This window comes from Eubalaena glacialis, chromosome 2 (assembly GCF_028564815.1).
Source record: "Eubalaena glacialis isolate mEubGla1 chromosome 2, mEubGla1.1.hap2.+ XY, whole genome shotgun sequence".
Classification (NCBI taxonomy): domain Eukaryota; kingdom Metazoa; phylum Chordata; class Mammalia; order Artiodactyla; family Balaenidae; genus Eubalaena; species Eubalaena glacialis.
In genome coordinates this window covers 19,172,862-19,195,310 of record NC_083717.1, presented here as the reverse complement: position 1 = coordinate 19,195,310, position 22,449 = coordinate 19,172,862, and the positions used below count along the sequence as shown (strand labels likewise).

The following is a 22,449-nucleotide window of genomic DNA, read 5'->3' as shown; positions in this document are numbered from 1 at the left end:
CCAAACAATATTTATATGTATGTATGTGTGTGTTTGTGTTTTAATCATTTTATATGGAAACTTTTAAATATATACAAAAGTAAAGAGAATAATATAATGATTTTTATGTACCCAGCGTCCAGCTTTAAAAATGATCAACTCATGACTAATCTTTTTTATGTAGATACATGTAGCACTAAAAGATTGTTTTTCTTTTTTACCATAACCATAATGCTATTATCTCTGCACACACACGTGTGTGTTTGCATTTAAAATAAATTATTTGGGACTTCCTTGGTGACACAGTGGTTAAGAATCCACCTGCCAATGCAGGGGACACGGGTTTGATCCCTGGTCCGAGAAGATCCCACATGCTGCAGAGCAACTAAGCACGTGCGCCACAACTACTGAAGCCCACGAGCCTAGAGCCCGTGCTCCGCAACAAGAGAAGCCACCACAATGAGAAGCCTGCACACCGCAATGAAGAGCAGCCTCTGCTCGCTGCAACTAGAGAAAGCCTGAGTGCAGCAACGAAGACCCAACACAGCCAAAATAAATAAAATAAAATAAATTATTTGAATTGCAAAGATTTGGAAGCAACCTATGTGTCCATCAACAGATGAATGGATAAAGAAGATCTGGTACATATATACAATGGAATACTACTCAGCCATAAAAAAGAATGCAATTTTGACCTTTGCAGCGACATGGATGGACTTGGAGGGCATTATGTTAACTGAAATAAGTCAGACGGAGAAAGACAAATACTGTATGATATCACTTATATGTGGAATCTGAAAAATACAAGAAACTAGTGAATAAAACAAAAAAGAAGCAGACTCACAGATATAGAGAACAAACTAGTGGTGAGAGGTAAGGGGGAGGGGCAATATAGGGGTAGGGGATTAAGAAATACAAACCATTAGGTATAAAATAAGCTACAAGGATAAATTGTACAACACAGGGAATATAGCTAATATTTTATAATAACTACAAATGGAGTATAACCTTTAAAAATTGTCAATCACTATATTGTACACCTGTAACTTATATAATATTGTACAGCAACCATACTTCAATAAAAAAATTATTTGGCTAAAATAGGCAAAGTCAGATCTATCTTTCCTTGAATAAATCATCTTGAAAACTTACAGTTCTCCCTTTACCATAACTTCAAACTAATACTCGAGCAGTAATACTTTTTCATATTTAACAGCTTTAGCTAATCAGGGGTTCTCTCTTTATAAAATGTGTATATAAAAGACCTTTCTCATACTGACTCTGCTTACTCAAAACTGACCTGAATAATTTTAAAAAAACCCAATTCTTGAAAGTACAGAAGTGTGGTGATGATGATGACGATGATGAACGCCTTTATCTAGCACTTAACCATGTGCCAAGAACTGACCTATAAGCTGGGTTGATATTAACGGTAAACACCCAGAATGGCACTGACACTGAGAAATCAGAAGGAATGAGGGCTGTAAAAACCATCTGGAGTGAATCAGTGCATATCCTCCAAATATCCACCCTGCAAAGCTAGTGTTCAATCTTCCCATATTATCTTCAATAGTTATCTTCACTTTACATCACTTAGGAAATCTACTGGTTTAATTTTCCCATCATATATTTTCCCCCTCTCCCAATTTTAAGAAGGAACAACTATTTTTTCCCTGTACAACTTTACCACCTTCACTGAAGATGAGATGAGGATTGAGAGTATTTTCCATCTGAATTTCCTGCTACCCACAATAACTCTTTCTTTGCTCTCCTTCTAGGCTCTCTCTCCAGTGAAACATAAAAGACTCTCTGAGCTATAGTTCCTGAGTACATTTAATAGTCATTTCAAGTTTTCAGTTGTGCATGTTTTATATTGGAGGGAGAATATTTGAATTGCTATGATTGTTAATTTTCCAGAACCTCCTATCTGGCTTCCAGTGGAGGAGGTATCTTGCAGGAGCATGGGGAAGCTACAAAACTGGGTTGACCAGGAAGGGCCAGGAAGGGGACTTCATTCAAACAAAACAAGTCTATGATACGATGGGACAAGCCCACTTCTAAGTAGCAGACACACCTGAAAGAATCAGGTGAACATACACATGGGACAGGGAGGCACGTGTTTGAGTCTGATGAAGCCATTCAGTGAGTGCTCAGGGTCAAACCACACAAGGTAGGCAGATGAGCACTCAGGTACAGAAGTGACAGGTAAGGCAGACACTGCAGGTGTGGGTCTATGTGTGTAGATCTAAGAGGTAGGAAGGATTCAAACAGCATCAGTGAAGAAACGATGGAAGAAGTTCACCCCATTCTACGTGGATTGTTGGGTTTAGTGTTTATCATAGTCAGAGAAGGAAACAGAGATGCAGGTGGGCCCTGCCTCTGGTTGGGGAGGGAAATCAATGCTAGGATCCATTCACATATGGTTTTAATCCCCTCCCAGTTGCTTATAAAGTATCTGAATCATACTCTCCCTTCTTCAAATTACCTACAAAATAGAGGAAAGAAAATATTTAAGTGAACAAAGTACTCATGGTTTCAAAAAGTGTCCCTTCAAACAATCTGGTTTCAAAATCTTATAATGGATGATTCACTCATTACTTTAATAAGAGGAAATTAGCAGAAAAAAACTATAAAATTTCAGAACTGCCCATGTGGATTTATTTTCTTTAGAATATTATGCAGTACAATAATGTGACAAAATAAAGGAATCCTTCAGATGAATTATTACTAACAGGGAAAGTTAAGAGTAAGTACTAGTGTTAACATATTTCAAAGTTTTTCATGAGAGAAAAGTAATCCTTTCAGAGTGGAAAAAAACAGATTTATTTGCTGACCTCAAAACTGCCAGTCAGTGTTAAAATAAACTCAAAGGAACCAAAGATGATGCTAGTAATAAGAATCTTATCCTTGATGCTTTCTCTTAAACCATTACATTTGGAAAAGCGCTAAATGATGAAGAATGAAGTGTTGAAAGGAAATGTGGCATCGACGGGTCAGAAATATCCACTGAGCCCAAAGACCTGAGCTTCTCAGCCTGTATACACCACTGATACAGAATGCGGTGAGGCATATAAACACCACTATATATAAAACAGATAATCAACAAGGACCTACTGTATAGCACAGGGAACTCTACTCAATACTCTGTAGTAACCTAAATGGGAAAAGAAATGGAGATATGTATATGTATAACTGAATCACTTTGCTGTACACCTGAAACTAACACGATATTGTAAACCAACTATACTCCAGTATAAAGTAAAAATTAAATTAAAAAAAAAAAAACAGAACGGGTTGAGGACTTGCCAGAGTGAATCATACACCTAACATGGAAATAACTTGAAACAGCAGCATCTTCTTGTGACCTCTGCTGACTCTCCCTGCGTTCATCTGGTAAAAATCTTTCCCCCTGCCCTTTCATTCCTTTTCCCCAGAGTCTGTTGATATTGAATTATTTAAAGGAGTCAACACCAAAATTATTCTGTAAATCCTGTCATAAGTAAATATGTTACTGAATGGATCACAGTTTAAAAGAGTTGTATCCTTGGTGAAAATAATAAAACATTTAGTTAAGGGCTATTAACATAAATGTGTATTAATGTGTACATTCAAATCATCTTACATATTTATCTTCCCCAAGAAAACCTTATGGACAGAACAAGAGTCCCACGGATATATATAGTGCCTATACACATACACATGCACGAGAAAATAGGGCTGTGTCTATTTGTATGTTCGGTATTTCCTGAAGGTCAAAATCAGGATTAAAAAGAGAGAAACCGAGCAAGAAAACACCCAGCCCTGAGCACTCAAAGTGTTGTATGGGTTAACAGCCCCAAGAGCAGGGGTGGAGGAGCCTTAGTGAAGCAATGGATTGCAAAACAAGCAATGTGCACATCGCAACTGGGTGGAATTAACATCTTTTTGTAAGTGTGTCATTTCTGAATTCCTTTTGTGTCTTGGGAAGAACAATAAACCGTTGATTTAAAAAATTTGGAGGGACTTCCCTGGTGGTCCAGTGGTAAAGAATCTGCCTTCCAGTGCAGGGGATGCGGGTTCGATCCCTGGTTGGGGAACGAAGATCCCACCTGCCTCAGGGCAACTAAAGCCCGCGCACCACAACTACTGAGCCTGCATGCTGCAAACTACAGAGCCCACGCACTCTGGACCCGGGGTGCCACAACTAGAGAGAGAAAACCCACATGCCACAACTAGAGAGAAGCCCGCGCTGCAACGAAAGATCTGCGTGCCTCAACGAAGACCCCACATGCCGCAACTAAGACCTGATGCAGCCAAAAAAAATAAATTAATTAAAATTTTAAAAAATAAAAAAAATAAATAATTTGGAATAGTTCTTTATCAGACAGATTTTGCTGGGGTTTTTTTTTTTTTGGAGGGTGTGGAGAGTGGATAGGAGAGGGGTGGGTGGCTGAGGCTGTACATCCAGGCTGAAATTCTGCCTCAGATTCCTTGAATTACAGGGCAATTTTCCCGAATTCTCAGTCTTTCCACAAGGCTCAAGCTTCTAAGCCTCAGTTTTTATCTTCAGATAGTTTTTCTTCTCCACATATGTAAATTTCATATATAAACTTTAAATACACATATTTTAAAAATCTGTCCATAAGAGAAAACATTGTGATTACTCCAGGTGATGGATATGTCAATTCAACTTGTTGTGGTGATCGTTTCACAATATATACATATATCACATCATTATGTTGTACACCTTAAACTTAATATGTCAGTTATATCCCCAGAGAGCAGGAAAAAAGTCTACCCTAAGTACTCTGATATATATATGCTTACCAGGACACCTGTTTATATCTATGGCCAAGTTAACCTCAACTATTTAACTCAGTTTGGATGCAGGTTTCATTGCCATTTGCACGAGCAATTCCAGCCATGACTTTGGACCTGAGCCAGGGCAGACCTCATTTTATCTGAGTGGCTCGCCTAAAACAGCCCGTTCAATAGTCCACAGTCCTTTCCATCATTCTTCCCCGTCTGGTGCATTCTCCTCCTACATGCCCTAACTTGGCTCTTGGTCATTATTCATGTATTAGTCTAATTTAGAAACCCTGGCATAGTCCCTGACTCTTCCCATTTTTCCACCCAATCAGTCAAAAAAATCCTGCTGGTTTCCCCCACAGAGAGCTTCCTTTCCTCCATCCTTACTGTTGAGGCCCTCATCAGCTCATCCAGCCTGCAGGCTCCTGGATCCCCCATCAAGCCCCATCACCATCACTTCGAATTTGAAATAGAAATTTGAATGCGCCAGTCTCCTGTTTGAAAATCCTCCGTGACAGATCATGATGAAGTGGGGAGAGTTCAAGTCTCAGTTATGTCTTTCAAAGTCCTTCGTAATTTGCCCCAACCTACTTTTCAGGATTCAACTCTTACCCATCAGGGCCCTTGACATTGTCCGACCAGGCTTCTAAACATTCTCTTTGTCTTGGTATATGCTACTCCCTTTAAATAACATCCTCCTCAGGGCACTTAGCCTTCATAAAACCCTACTGATCATTTGGAATCCAGCTTTCATGGATGTCTTCATACCTGACAGAGAGATGTGCTGTCCACTGTACTTGGTAACCCTATCAGTAAAACCAGGCCCCAAAAACAACAACCTTGATAAGTCATGTAACCTCCCTGGGTTTGCTTCCTCATCTGTAAAATGAAGAGATTAATATGTAATTCATAGGCTTGTTGTGACATTTAAATAAAATAGCATACAGTACTTAGTGTAAGCACTCAATAATAGCATCCATCATACTGGATCACGCTCTTTTTGTTACTGTGTTAGAACTTCTTTCCCAATTGGGAACTCTTATTAAGTAAGGATTAGCTCTTGCTCATCTTTAGGTTTAAAAGTGCTTTGTTGAAAACACAGAGAGCGTAGGTAACCTCCCAGACTAGTGGGAAGAAGTCATTAGTCACTGTCATTCCACCTCCTGTGCCCTAGACGTGGAGTTTGTTGCCCTGCATGCAAAGACGTGACATTCCGGGGCTGGACAGTCCTTGGAGGTCACCAAATCCCACGTTTCCTTTAACTACCAGGGCAAATAAACAGAGAGTCTGTTTCCAAGCTGTAATCACAGCTACAGGTCTCTGGAACATCACTCATTATAGCAATAGTTCACTTTTTTTTAGTACTTTCCAAGTGAGTAAATACTGGTATTTATACAGATAAATTTTGTTGGCAAACACAGAGGTTCACTGGGATTCACATGTATTTAGGCCTGAATCAGTTTTTGTTGCTTTGAGAAAAATCTAATAGCCACCATGCAACTCAAGTGACGTTATCCATGGCTTTCCTTCTTATCTAATTCAACCTGAAGTCACTTAACATTTCAAGGAGTAGGTTAATTTGCCATTATTTAATAAATAAAAACAAATTATATCTTCTATTTTAAGTACTCCTTTATTCACATCATATATCTAATTCATTTTAGCCCCATAAACAGAGATTCATACCTCACTTTAGAACAAAAATGGAATAGCTTAATTACACAGTAATAAATCAGGTTACCTATATCACTTTAACATATAATCTATATTATATGTGTTTTGCTATTTACATAGAATTAGCTGTATGTCTCAGGCTTGCACTGGGCTTCAAAACTGAGAATAAATTATATGTGTCTGTTTGCATTTGCCAATGTCACATTTTGTTTTTTTACGTGTTTATGTGTAAATTTGTAAATCTGTGAGAACAAAAATGAATACACACATGAACACATTCAAATATTCTTCTCATGACACATATTTTATACTTTCTTGTTCAGAGCTGAATTTTGAGCATAATAGTATTAAAATAAGGGGTTATACAAGCTTTGTCTGTATAGCTGGACTTTTGTATGTTCTTTGCCATCCTCTCCCTGACCTCTCTTCTATTCCAGTAGTTTCCTTTAACCTCTCGCCTGTTTAATTTGGTACATCATGCAATACCTTAAGAGATGACTCTTAGGAAAAAAAAAAAAAAGGGGGGGTTATTTGACACATTTAAAAAGAAAAGATATATTCATAAAAACACAATTTTGTATATTAAATAAAATAGTTAATAATAAACTTATAAGAATTTTTCATAAAATAGAAAACAAAACCACTATTGTTCATACAGGTTTTTAAAAAGTGGTTCTGGGACTTCCCTGGTGGTCCAGTGGCTAAGACTCCGCGTTCCCAATGCAGGGGGCCCAGGTTCAGATCCCTGGTCAGGGAACTAGATCCCATATACCTCAACTAAAAGATCCCGCATGCCGCAACAAAGATCCCGTGTGCCGCAACTAAGACCCAGCACAGCCAAATAAATAAATAAATAATTTTAAAAAGTGGTCCTAATAACTTCTGCATAAAAATCAAAAGGTTAAGATTTTTCCTTTTTGATGATCAATTCTTGGCTTTACTGAAAGATGTATTCAGTGGCAGCCAGCATCAATACAAGGAAGAACCTTGTGTTATTTACATTTTTATAAGGCACTTATTTGTCAAAAGCCTGCTTTCCTATAGTACCAGATTAAGAGATTATGAATTTGTGGATGGTCTAATTTGATGGTTGCAAAGCTCTTCTTTTCAGCCATGCTTTTAGTCATGCATCATCTTTACTTGCATTGAGGTACTGGTACCAAGAACAGAATGAAAATTTAGAGCAATAAGAATTAAAAGAAAAGATAGAATAGTTGTTAGTAAAAAATTTTTAATGCAACAACAAAGGATGTGTAAAATTGACTTTTTGATCATTAAAATGAGTTGGTCAATTAAGTTCAGACAGGTTAGAACTGGTCTTCAAAATTCCACCAGAACAGCCATCTATATACCCAGAGGAAAGCCCCCTGCTCTTTTGCTCCCGTGCGTGGCTGTCGGTTGAGAGGAATCTCCTCAGTCTCTCTACCTGCCTGATGATAATAAAAACAATATCTAATAACTATTAGGTGTTCTCACTCTGTGCCAGGCACTGTTCTTGAGCTTTACATGTATTGACTGATTAAATCTATCCTCACAATCAACCTAGATAGGACACTTATTTTCCCCATTTAACAGATGAGGAAACTAAGGCACCCAGAGGTTAATTAACTTGCCTGAGGTTACACAATTTAAGTCAGTCAACAAATACTTACTGGGACTTCCCTAGTGTCGCAGTGGTTAAGAATCTGCCTGCCAATGCAGGGGACACGGGTTTGATCCCTAGTCCGGGAAGATCCCACATGCCGTGGAGCAACTAAGCCCATGTGCCACAACTACTGAGCCCGTGTGCCACAACTACTGAAGCCTGCGCGCCTAGAGCCCGTGCTCCGCAACAAGAGAAACCACCAAGATGAGAAGCCCGCGCACTGCAAGGAAGAGTAGCCCTGCTCACCGCAACTGTAGAAAGCCCACGGGCAGCAACAAAGACCCAATGCAGCCAAAAATAAAAATAAACAAAACAAAAAAACAACAAAAAAACCAGGTTGCTCGGTCCCATTCCCAGTGTTTCTGACCAAAAAAAAAAAAAAATTTACTGATCCCAGACACTGTTCTAGGCTCAAACAAATCTCTGAAAGATTTTCCTCAGTGGGTCTTCTACAACTGTGTTTCTCTTCATCAATGTATTAAGGATTAAATATCTAGACTTCATCTACATACTATATGTCTTTCCATGTTGAAGGCAAAGAAAAATGTTTGCATCCTTGCATTGAGACTTCTTTTTTACCCTCCATTCCATCATTTTTTTGGTAAATTTTAGAAAATTGAAGTAAAATATACATAACATGAAATTTACCACTTTAATAATTTTTAAGTGCACAGTTCAGTCACATTAAGCACATTCATATCGTTGTGCAACCATGACCATTCATTTCCAGAACTTTTCCATCTTCCTTAACCGAAACTTCATATCCATTGAATAATAACTCCCCGTCTCCCCCCTCCCCCAGCCTCGGACCCTGGGATCTGTCATCCTACTTCCTTTCTTTATGAATCTGGCTACTCTTGTCATCTCATGTAAGCGGAATGAAATATTTGTCCTCAAGATTCATCCATGTTGTAGCACTATCATGTATCAGGGCAAGTGGAGTGGTGTTTTGAGTCTATAGCTAGATTGCCAGAGTTAAAATATAACTAGAATTCATGAGAAAGAAGGTTGACAAATCTGAGGCTCTGTCAGTATCAATTTGCTTAGGTATTTTTATTACTTTTAAATTAAAAAAACAGCTGGCTGTGTTTTTCTTTTCTAGGAAAAAAAAAATCAGCCCACACATTGCAATTACAGATACAAAAGAGGAGATAATTTTAAAAAGATCTGTTGATGATAGGAACCACACTTGGTATGGAATATGTAGTGCAGAATCCAGGTGATCACAAATGCTGGCGGAAACTATGAAGTAGCTAGCATACAGTATGATTGGAGAATAACGGACAATATTGCATTTTGCCTGATTCCTTCAATGTAGTTTTTTTCAAAATGCAATGAAAGCACTCCTCAAGAGGAAGTGGTTCACGGAACAACACAGCACGTGGTTAAAGGTTCTTGCAATGTTTGGGGGAGGGGGGAGCTAAAATTTCTGTGTAACATAAAACAGGAAACAGCAACATCTCTAAAATTACACACAGTATCAAATAATACTCAAAAAAAGAACTAGAAGAAATCTCTTGGGCCAACTTAACTGGCTTTGCACAGTATATTTGAGATCAGTGAAAATTTTAAGAACTAGGCTAATAGTTATTAAGTTAACAGGATAATCACTATGGTCATACGAACAATACAAAACCAACACAACAATCACTCTCAAAGGAAATTCACGTGGACAGCATAGATGTGTATATGTACGGTCACGCAAAAGGAACAGCCAAGACAATAGGATTCTTTGGTAGGCGGTACCGTGATGGCAAAAGTGTGATGGAAAAAACATTTGCAAATGAAAGAGTAATCATGAAATGACATATTTTTTTCAATAATTAAAAAACCCTAAGGGAGCAGTTTGAAAAACCTTAGAATTTGTCAGTGTAGACACACACATACAGAACATGAGATGGACTACCATATTTTTTAAAAGTATGATTTTAAAATGGACTTATTTCCAAATTGCTTTGCTTTTGGGTGAATGCAGGGTGGAGTGGGGCAGAGTAATAATGCACTCTGCTAAGTCAAGCTCCAGAGAGGTGAAAAGTGAGATGGCAGAAAAAGACCCAAAAATGTTCAACAGGATTCAAAAGTAAACCACGTGTGACACAGGGGAAGGTCAGCTCATATGAACACAATTCTCACTTGCATCTGTCCTGATGGCTTTTCTGTATCTTTAGGAGGCAAGATGTAGACTGGTGTCACTTGGATACACTTGGGCTGAAAAGAGAATTTTAAAATCTTGGGGTTTTCTTAGGTTCCCTTTTTATTCTGTTTTGAGCATCTACATAAAGCATGGGGAACTGCTTTTATATTTAGGATCTACTGTGACATCAAACAAAAGTGACAACGTAATTTATGGTTTTTTGAAGAGACAAAAATAGAAAAATACATTATTCACTCATTTGTAAATAAGAAGGGGCATTAATTTTCATACACACAACTCCTATGAATAGTTATCTGTATTCACTGTTTCCTACTTGTCTCCATTTCCTCTTGAATTTACCCTGCTATGGCTGAACGTTTGTGTCCCACACCCCCTTACCCCCAAATTCATATGTTGCAACCCCAGTCTCCAATGTGATGGTATTTGTTGATGGAGCCTTTGGGAGGTAATCAGGTCAGGAGGGTGGAGCCTTCATGTTGGGATTAGTGCCCTTGTAAGAAGAGACACGAGAGAGCTTGCTTCTTCTCTCTCTCTGCCATGTGAGGACGCAGCAAGAAGATGAACATTGCAAACCAGGAAGAGGGCCCTCACTAGACACCGGATCAGCTGGTGCCTTGGTCTTGGACTTCCCAGCTTCCAAAACTGTGAGAAATAAAGGTTTGTGGTTTAAGCTGCCCAGTCTATGGCATTTTTGTTATAGCAGCTCGAACTGACCAAGACATACCCCAACTGGACTTTTGTTCCCACCATGTCACCAAACTGTGTCAAGATTACCAATGACCTTCATATCATTCTCAGCAGCTTAAAGAGCATTTAACACCATTCATTGATCACCTTCTCTCGGAAATACTTTCTTCACTTGGCTTCCATGAAGGCTGTCTTTCCTGCTTTTCCTCCTAACAGAGACCAACTGACCTTGAAGCCAATAAAGCTTAAATTTCAGGGATCCTCACTTGCAGGCTCCTTCTAAGACTTGCAGTTCTCTTCTGGCACCCCAGCAACAACATGGAACACCGTTTTCTTGCTGGGAGATCACTTGGTAGTGGTCCAAGGGCTTAGAGTGGGGTCGGTGGGCTGCCAGCACTACCTTCACTTCACCTGGACTCCAGCAAGAGCTGGACCCAAGGTAAATCTCATAGACTGTGGACCGCATCTTCTATTCCAAGGAGAATACCTAAAGGAAACGCTGTTCTGCTCTGTTCCTTGCACGGAATCACCTTGACCCAGGCTTCCACAGCCACCTTACACCACCCCCCAGGGCCAGCCTAGCAGTTGGGAGGGGGCAGGAAATGTGTGGTCCTAGCTGAGCTGGACCAGCTGCTTCTTGAGCCATTGGGAGCCATGGGTGCCATGTCATATCTAGTGAGAGCAAATGACTCAGTTAGTTCTCTGAGGTCTTGCTCCTGGGCAAGAGGCACCTCCAGCAGTAGAAACCACAGAGGAAATTACAGATAAAGTCTTACCATAGAGAGCTGTGAGACTGAAGTAAAACTTTTTCTAAACTATCAATAACACAATTAATTTTGAGAAACCACGCTGGAGAAAAGACTAAATTAGCTATTTCCACTACAGAAAATTGTATTTCAAATTTATCCTCATATAGAGAGGTGATCAAAGAATATGCAGCCAAAAACGTAGGAAAACATATATCAGGCAGTTAGTAATAATAAAAATAAAAATGTACCTTTTGGATTTTGCGATATGTTTTTTTTTAATTGAAATATAGTTGATTTACAATATTTCAGGTATACAGCAAATGATTCCGTTTATACATATATTATATAGTCCTTTTCAGATTCTTTTCCATTAAAGGGTATTACAAGATATTGAATATAGTTCCCCATGTTATAAAGTAGGTCTCTGTTGTTTAGGTCTTTGCTTAATTGTTTAGGTCTTTGCTTAATTGTTCCCTCATTCCTGAGGTGTTCCCTGACCTATTTCAAAACCAACTCTTTCCCAACAAGCCCACCTCTCCCCGTTTATATTCTCTCCCCACTTACCAACTAGAAGTAAGCCCCATGAGGGCAGGGATTTGACTGTCTTTGTTTCTTGCTGGGTTCTCAGGAAGCAGAGGAATGTAGATACACAATAGACACTGAATGAATATTTGTTAAATGAATGAATGAATAAAAAAAATTAAAATGCAATATATTCATTTAAGTTTCACAAGGGCAGGGGTTACTTATGCCTTCCTAGTGCCAAGCATGGTGCCTGCCCTGGTCATGGAAGACCCACAAAAGTATTTGCTAAATGGATGAATGACTTCAAGGGAGAGCAGCGGAGGAGCAATGTAGAGAGGGGAGACAGATAAGAAAAGGGAAATGGGGACTTCGCTGGTGGTCCAGTGGTTAAGACTCCTTGCTTGCACTGCAGAGGGCACAGATTCGATCCCTGGTCCAGGAACTAAGATCCTGCATGCCCCGCGGCGCAGCCAAAAAATTTAAAAAAAAAAAAAAAAAGAAAAGGGAAATGATTCTACAGCCACCATAGTGGGTGGCAAGAATGAACAGTAGGGAATTCCCTGGCAGTCCAGTGGTTAGGACTCTGCGATTTCATTGCCAAGGGCCCGGGTTCAGGGATCTAAGATCCCGCAAGCCTCGCGGCACAGCCAAAATAAAAAAGAGAAAAGAAAAAAAATCAAAACTTGAGATAAAGAATGAAGACTGGATGTTGACACCAGTGGGTGAAAGATGATTCTCTGCTAAGTCAAGCTCCAGGTAGGTGAGAGGTGAGATGAAAATGTTCAACAGAACTCAGAAATAAAACAGTAAGCGACACAGAGTATTCTTTAACGCTTTCAAAGGGAATACCTTTCAATGGAAAAATCTGGTGGACACACTTTTAACCAAATAATCAAAGTTAGGATCGTCATTGATGGGACAATCTGACACTGCTGCCCCTGATGTGATGCCCCCAGGATGTGGCATCACCTTTGCAATACTGCCACCAAAGTGTTTCGCTTGAGTCTAGTCAGGAGGGATCAATCCGACAAATCTCAATTGAGGGACATTCTGCAAAACAAACAAAATGACTGGTCTGGATTCTTCAAATAAAAAAAAAAGACAGTATTGGGATAATTTGGAAAATGTGAATATGAACTATATATCAGAAAATGTATTAAATCAATTAAATTTTCTGAGTGTGATAACTCTACTGTGGTCGTGTAAGAGAAGGTCTTTGTTCTTAAGAGATAAATGGTGAAGAAAATAAAGCACATGCAGTAAAATGAAACAATGAGTGAATCGGAGTGAAGGGAATATGGGTGTCTGTTGCACTATTCTTACTTTTTTGTTGTTGTTGAAGTGTTGGAACTTTTCAAAAGAAAAAGTTGGGGGAAAAAAGAACCAATCTTTTAAGTCAGAGAGACCCGAGTTTAAAAAAAGCAAAGTAGGGACTTCCCTGGTGGTCCAGTGGTTAAGACTCCACGCTCCCAATGCAGGGGGCCCGGGTTCGATCCCTAGTCAGGGAACTAGATCCCGCATGCCGCAACTAAAGATCCTGCTTGCCGCAACTAAAAAAAGACCCCGCAGGCCGCAACAAAGATCTTGCATGCGGCAACAAACGCGTGTGCCACAACTAAGAGCCAGAGCAGCCAAATAAATTAGAAAAAAAAAAAAAAAAGGCAAAGCAAAATAAAAAACAAAAAAAAAAGAAAGAAAGAGGAACGGGAAAATGAAATGTTAGATGCAGGCAAAGACAATGTAAAAGGAAAGAAATCTATCCTGGGCAAGGTTGATACATTATTTCATCTAATTCTCATAAAAACCATTTGGGGGTAGATCATACTACTCCCATCTTCATAGATGAGGAGCTTGTGGTCCGGAGTTTGAGTGACGGGCCCAAGATCACAAAGGACAAGACTCAAACTCAAGTCCAGTCTCTTTCACTGTACTGCTTCCTCTTGCCTTACGCAGAAAAGAAGCCACATAGATGGAAGTCATAGCAGGAGAGGTGTGTGAAAGAAAAACACAGGTGGAAAATACACTTAGACACTTATAGCACATCTGCCTAGAGATGACACACGTTCAAACACACAGAGAAAAAGTAAAGGAGAAAAAGGCACACACAACATAGAAAGTCAAACAGAAACAGGCTTTCACGTGGTCACATCCCATCTCAAAGGGAGGCTCTTTCACATCACTGCTTCTAGACTCCAGAACTGGGTTGTGTCTTCACAGACATGATGGCGGGTACTATGTCATAGTCCTCCCCCCTCTAGGACAGCTAACACTAAGCTAGGGTTCATATCTGGCCATGACCTTGACATCTACCCCTAGGATAGGTAGAAAAGGAGGGGCCACCTGGGTCTAGATGCCACGCTTAACGAACAGTCTGAAGCAGAAATGATGAGAAATCACAAGATTTTGATGGATGATTTTAAAACATTAATCTTCTCTTCTTCCAACAGCAAGCTGAAAGTGGAAAAGGATGAAGGGGAAGAGGTTAAAGCACTTTGGCTTCAATTTTTCATTTTGCTTTGGCAGTGAAGACCAATGTTCACTAGCCCAAGGAAGATTTCCCTGAGCGACTGCTAAAATTCTTAAATACCCAAGCATGAGAATATTAGTGTCAGATGGCTTTTTAATTTCCAGGAATGCAGAGGCGATATCTGCTAAAGATTCCTAAGAATGAAGAGTCATGATCTTGGCCATCACTGGCATAAAGAGAACCAGACATGTCCACTGAGGTGTGGGAAACAGCCCGAGGCAGAGCACATATTCCAGGCTTTGCTTAGAAAGCAGGAAATAGCCACCCAGGGGCTGAATCTACCACAACAGCACTCTAAGACTGATGGCCAGCTTTGTGAGTTGTTTCATATTGCAAAATAAATCCACAGGTTGCTGCAGAACATCAAAAAAAACACTGAAACCAAAAGGAAAACTAAAGGCAACATATCTCCTCAATTCAAAAGCATATTTTGACATTCTAATACTTCTAAAGTTATGATTCATACAGTCAAATATGAAATCTGGCTACCACCAACAGGAATCAGCTATGACATAGTTTTCCTTAACTATATATGTTCCAACTGAGTGGAACAGAAAAGGTGTCTTTTTATTTAAGTCATTTTAGTTAAGTTATCTGCATTGGTAGTAGAACACACAGTTCAACTGTTAAATTTGGATCCCAAATCTTCATTTAAAAAGCTTTCAAAAGATTTCATGATGCAGCACTGAAATGTAAAGTTAATGTCTGGCGAAGACTGACATTCATAGACCAGGACACACAATTCATGGCAGGAGAAATTGCCTGAGCGCTCAGATTATAATTTTCAAACTCAAAAGAGACTGATGCGGCAGATTTATGTATCATGAAGGATTATCATTTAGGTATCAAAGGCCTACCTATCAAACACTTGTAATTGGAATTCAAGAGAAGTTGTTTCAATTCCAACAATACTTAAGACAATAAAGAAAAATAAATCTTTTTATTTAACCGAACAAGAAACATTAAAAAAAAATTCGTGACTTTCTCTGATAAGCCTAAAAATTATATTGTGAACTCTAAAGGTTGAAAGGAACAGACTTGGGTTATGAACAGCACACTTGGCTAATTGTCCTGGCATGCTCAGTCTGTCTTAGAATCTTTAGATTCTCAATGTGAAGAAGCGAAGACTCACATTTTATAATACTTGTAATACTAAGAAGAAATGATATGTAACTCTATGACAACTGTATACTTTTATGTCCTAAAATGTCCCTGAACATTCAGTGCAGCATCTCCCACCTCCAAAAAGAAAATGGTGATGAACTGATCAATGCAATGGTATAACAATGTTGAATGTTCTCAAGATAAGAACTGAAAAATGCCCTCTGGCTTTAACCACACAGAAGTCACTGGTTATCTCTGGAGAAGTGTTGAGGGTGGAAACCAAACGGAGCCCCTTCAGAAGTGAGTGGGGAAGAGAGATAATGACACAGCCAACTTATCTGAGAAGGTGAGTCCATTCTGTACGTAGCAATTGTAACATGCGTTCCTCTCTGTCACTCACAGTTCTTCCAATTTCATGGCTCCAAGCATCTTTGATGCAGATGTGCTGTACCATCATTTAACCAGTTCTCTATTGCTGGAAACTGATTGTTTGCCTTTCTTTCAAGAAATAATGTTATGAGCCTGATATTTTCATTTGCTGAAAAATTATATGCAGCATGGCTTAAGGATAAAACTGGAAATATCAACCAATTCTTGTTACCTTTTTGTGGCGTGAGGAAATTTCTGTTTTTTCGTCTTGGTCAATATTCTGCACCTGGCTTCAAAACCCCCAAAGGATTGGGGCTGTCGGTAAAAATAACAGTCAAGGGTGGTAAACTCTGCACTAATGAGCTCAAGCAGTGTGTGTCCCATGGTGCCCCTGCTTTCTCTCTATTTGCAAGGATTTATGGCCATTTCTGTGACTGCTTGTGTCCAAAATACATGTGCCACGGAAAAAGTTTATATCTGAAAAATCTGAGGTACGTTTAAGAGTTTCCAGCGGCAACCCAGTTCTAATTCTTTTCCTGAGTCTCTTAGTAAATTTTCTCTCTTCTTCCTCAAAGATGCACTGACAATACTTTCTATTCTCCTGTTTTGAAGCAAGAAAGGAACTGAATTTTTACTCCCCCGCATTCAAGATGATTCATCCCTTAAAAGAAAACAAAAACATCTAATATTTTTCTCCCAAACAATCTTCCATAAGTAGCTGGGGTGCGGTGTTGGGGGGAGGCTTCTATTTTGTTTACATTTCCCTTGTGACATGTGAGCTCACCTAGGCCTGAGACTGGGGGACTACTGAGTCCCTCCCCAGGGACAAGGACAGAATCTAGAACCAGGAGGCCGGGGTTCAAAAGCCAGTACTGCTGCTTATTGGCTGGGTAAACTTGGGCAAGTTACTTAACCTCTCAGGGTTTTAGTTTTCTCATCTTTGAAAGGTGTGATAATCAGTTACCTTGCGGGGTCAAAGTGACCCCTATAAATGAATGCATTTAAAGTCCGTAGAACAGGCCGGGCTTAGCTGTAAGTGCTCAGTAAGTGTAAGCCTTAATATACCACTAAGCAGTTGGAACTGAAGCCTTCTTTTAGCTTCCAGAAGGCCTGGAAAGCTGATGGCATCCTCATAATAATCCTTTGAAGTTAGCATTATTTTTCCTATTTTACAAAGTTTAAGTAACTTATCCTAGATCACAAAATTAATTAGTTGCAATAGTATGGAACCACCAATTATTTTACTTAAAATAAGTGCCACTTTGAATTACTGCCTCAGGGTCTTAGCATCTTAGGGTTTGAGGAGAGAGATTTTAGGTGAATGCAGTAGCTTAAAAATGGTGCTTGAGGGCTTCCCTGGTGGCGCAGTGGTTGAGAGTCTGCCTGCCAATGCAAGGGACACGGGCTCGAGCCCTGGTCTGGGAGGATCCCACATGCCGCGGAGCAACTAAGCCCGTGTGCCACAACTACTGAGCCTGCGCGTCTGGAGCCTGTGCTCCCCAATAAGAGAGGCCGCGATAGTGAGAGGCCCGCGCACCGCGATGAAGAGTGGCCCCTGCTTGCCGCAACTAGAGAAAGCCCTCGCACAGAAACGAAGACCCAACACAGCCAAAAATAAATAAATAAATAAATAAATAAATTCCCAGGTGGTGTTTTTAAAAAAAAAAAAAAATGGTGCTTGAGATCTCAGCTTAAATGTCACCTTCTCAAAGAAAAGCAGGCCCCTTCAAGATCTCCACCACATCATACTGGATGCTCCAGTGATCAAGAATACAGGCTGATTGGATATTCTGATCATGGCTGTGGAGAGGAGGGTGATGATGACCAGCACACATCACACTGTTCGAGCCAATGGTCTCCTGACCAGGATCTTCCCACTCAGCCCATCCCTTTCCCACCCGGGAAACCAACTGGCCCCAAGCGCATTCTTGGTTGTAACTGGTGGGGGTGGGGAGGTCATGAATTGAAAGAATAGGGAGAGGGTTAAGACCTGGATTCAGCTCTGCCCTCACTGTGGTGCGATGTTGGGAAACTTAGCCTTAATAGTGTCGGTTTCTCAATCTATAAAACGGGGATATTTCACTGGGTTTTTGTAAAGGATTAAATAAGATAAGGTATACAAAGTGTTTACAAATGTCTCATACACATGGGATGCTCAGAAACTGGTAAGAGTGGTCATATCACCATTGCCCTTGTTTAGTTAGTAGGTATATCCTACGAGAAGGTTGCCAGACTCTGAAAGCACGTGGCGGGTTGATAGAGCTGAGTAATCTAGTGAGGCCGATTTGGTTCTGCGCCTTCTCTGCAACGGTGGTTCTCAAAGTGTGGGTCCTCAGACCTGCCCCACAGCATCTCCCAGACACTTGGGAATGCAAATTCTTCGGCCCCACTCCAAAATTACTGAATCAGAAACTCTGGGGTGAGGACCAATAATCTGTGGGTTTTTTTGGCTGTGTTGGGTCTTCGTTGCTGCGCGCGGGCTTTCTCTAGTTGCAGCGAGCAGGTGCTACTCTTGGTTGAGGAGTGCAGGCTTCTCATTGCAGTAGCTTCTCTTGTTGCAGAGCACAGGCTCTAGGTGCTTGGGCTTCAGTAGTTGCGGTGTGTGAGCTTAGTAGTTGCGGCACTCGGGCTCTAGGGCGTGTGGGCTTCAGCAGTTGTAGCGCACAGGCTTAGTCACTCCATGGCATGTGGGATCCTCCCGGACCAGGGATCGAACCTGTGTCCCCTGCATTGGCAGGTGGATTCTCAACCACTGCGCCACCAGGGAAGTCCCAATAATCTGTGTTTTAACAAGATTTCCATGTGATTTGATTGTACACTAAAGTTTGAGAACCACTGCTCTACATATAGATGGTAAAGTTAAAAAAAAAGTCACAGGCAAGTACAGGACGTACAAAGATTATGAGAACCAAAAGTTTCAGCCAAGTCAAAAGCGGCTTGTGTTTTATGTCAAACACAAGGAAAGAAGACACTCCCATGCCCTGTATTATTACCTCAGTGTTGAAAATGCATAAGAAATTGTCGCATCTATTTATTGTTTAAAGGTACGGAATGAAAAAGAACCAGGTGTTTAACCTTAGGTGTCGGAGAATACAGCTCATTTTTTACCACTAATGTTCCTGTCTTGGGCAACGTATAACCTCTTGAAGAAAATAGTCACTCAATTCCTGTGGAATTTGGAAGCACTTCCTTTCCTTATTCGTATGGAAGAAGCATATTCACAGTATAATGATGATGACGGTTTTAAAGTGGCTTCCCGTTCTTTGATGCTTCTCCCCTCAAGATGTGGGGTCTCTGTCCCCTCCCTTGACTCTGAGCAGGCTTGTGACTGCTATGATGGATGAAGTATTAAGGAAGTGACGCTCCGTGTGCAGGGCAGGCCATCCCCAGGCCTCTGAGAACTCCCTCCAGACACTCCTTGTAGAAGCCCAGCTGTCACCCTGTGAGAAGCTCAAGCCACCTGGAGGGGCCACAGGAGACACTGTGGTCACCAGTCCCACCCAGTCCAGGGGCCAGGCCGGTGAGTGAAAAACCCTCCAGGTAAGCTCAGTCTCCAGCTGTTTGCATCACCCCCAGCTGTTCAAGTCTCCTCAGCTGAGGTCACGGACATTATGGAGCTGAGGCCAGCTAGCCCTGCCATGGCCTGTCCAAACTCCTGATGCACAGAATCTGTAACCATAATAAAATTGTCTGTTCGACAGCAGTTAAGTTTGGGGTGACTTGTTATGCAGCTGTTGAGAGTGGAGCAAATGATCATAGCAGCTACCACTCCATGGTACCTTCTACATGTCCAGCATGATACTGTGCTCTTCTGCTATACCCCTCCTCTTTGCACCTGCTCTGCAAAATATATTAGTCCCATTTGCAAGTGAAGAAATGGAGGCTCTGAGAAAATAAGTATCATGCAAAGGCACATGTGGTAAATGACTATTTATGTCAAACTTCAGTGCATAAAAAAATACCAAAATGTCAGTCGTTAGCTATCTAGAAATGATAATGAAAAAATGGCAAACATCGTGATGGTCATTTCGTAATAGAACAGAAATATCCAATCACTATGTTGTGTACCAGGAACTAACACAGTGGTTGTAGGTCAACTATACTTCAAAAACAAACAAAGAAACTCATAGAAAAAGAGACCAGATTTGTGGTTACTGTGGCATGGGGTAGGGTGGGGATTGGATAAAGATGATCAAAAGGTACAAACTTCCAGTTATAAGATAAATAAGTACTAGGAATGTAATGTACAACATGATGAATATAATTAACACTGCTGTGTGTTACCTACGAAAGCTGTTAAGAGAGTAAATCCTACAAGTTCTCATCACAAGGAAAAGTTTTTTCTATTATTTTAATTTTATGTCTATATGAGATGATAGATATTCACTAAAGTTATTGTGGTCATTTCATGATATATGTAATTCAAATGATTGTGTTATACACTTTAAACTTATACAGTGCTGTACATCAATTATATTTCAATAAAACTGAAAGAAAAATATATATAGTTTCATACGGTAAAGTAAAAATATATATGTGCACACACACATATATATATATATATTAGTAATACAGTAACACCAGTGGAGTAAATACAATAATTAAAATAATATGTTACTGGTCCAGGATTCACTGACCAATGAAATAGAAGTCTAGAATGGTCCAAAGTAAAGAGATAAGAAATAAAGATTAAGGAAACAACCTTTCAAATACAACAAAAAGTTGAATTAATTAATAAATAATATTAGGACAATTAAACAAATACTTCAACAAATTATATGTTCATGGTTTATAATGGGAAAAAAAGGGTTTCTAAGGATAAGAGATAAATGACACTAGCTATCCTGAAATTGGCCCATATTAACTGGAAAAAAGAAATATAGGGACTTCCCTGGTGGTCCAGTGGGTAAGACTCCGCGTTCCCAATGCAGGGGGCTGGGGATCGATCCCTGGTCAGGGAACTAGATCCCACATGCATGCCACAACTAAGAGTCCGCATGCCACAACTAAGAAGTCCGCATGCCACAACTAAGACCCGGCACAGGCAAAATAAATAAATAATAAATAAATAATAAATAAATAATAAATAAATAATAAATAAATATTAAAAAAAGAAATATAAGCTTCAGTTTCCTCATTTGCAAAATAGGAGAGATGTTATGTATTTCTTAAGATTAAAGGGAAAAATGTCCATGGAAATCACTTAGCATAGTTCCCAGCACACACTAAGTGCTAAATGAACTTTGTTTGCGGCTATGAAAAGAAAATGGGAAACAGTAAAAGTTAGTAATGACACAGTTACAGTGTTTAAAAAAATTTTTTTAAACGGTTAATGTTAAAAAAAAAAAAGGTTAATGTTTTTTTCTGTGGAGAATTTAAGCATTTTATCTACTCATCAGGAGGTCCAAAATCATTATTATTAATTACAATTAGTAATTATTATATCATTACAATATATAACATATAATATCAGCATTAGTCATTTGATTTAATTAATTTTGCCACAATTATGAGATGTTTGTCATGAAAAATACAGAAATTTGTGTCCCTGAATAAGCCAACTAAATAGAAATTAACGTGTCTACAGAGCATCACTAACAGCAAACCTGTTGAGATCTGAGCACATCTATGAAGCAAAGAAGGGCACCTATTGGTTCAGTGGACAGCTGACTCTTGATGAATTTCTTCAGTTTCTTTGTGAAGGATATTTACATATGATTTCCTATGGGTATTGTTTTTATATGTGACAAATGAGAGCCTTTTAATTTAATTATATTTTTCCTCCACACAGTCTACATGGGATCAGACCCATTCTAGAGCTACTGCATTTTAAATTTCTCTCTTACAGCTGTGAGAAAGAACAAGGATAGTATGGAAATAATGTATTTGAAAACAGAGTGCTCCAGAGTTTTCTGTCAGTTTTATTTAGACCACTAAGCCAATTCTCTATTTAATTCACATATCAAGAAAGTAAAAACAGTGAATAAGGAACTTGGAATTACCCTTGATCATCATTCAAATGGTCCATGTTGGAGCCCTGCTGTATCACCAGGGCTGTATCACTACATGTGAATGTGATAACTGGATGCTTCACACCTGGGTTCAATGCTAAATGCATGACCCTGAGCAACTTACTTAACCTTGTTGAGCTTCAGTATTTTCATCTGTAAAACGGGGATAAGAAATATAATTCATAAAATTGTTGGGAGGACTAAATTAACACAGTCAGACCCTTGCACAGTAAATG

The 22,449-nt window shown here is 39.6% G+C and overlaps 1 protein-coding gene across 1 annotated transcript in view; it reads right to left on the bottom strand.

The window, feature by feature from the left end:
* APBB1IP (amyloid beta precursor protein binding family B member 1 interacting protein) overlaps positions 1-22,449 on the bottom strand; it is a 99,586-nt gene that overhangs the window by 57,786 nt on the left and 19,351 nt on the right. The window lies entirely within an intron of this gene.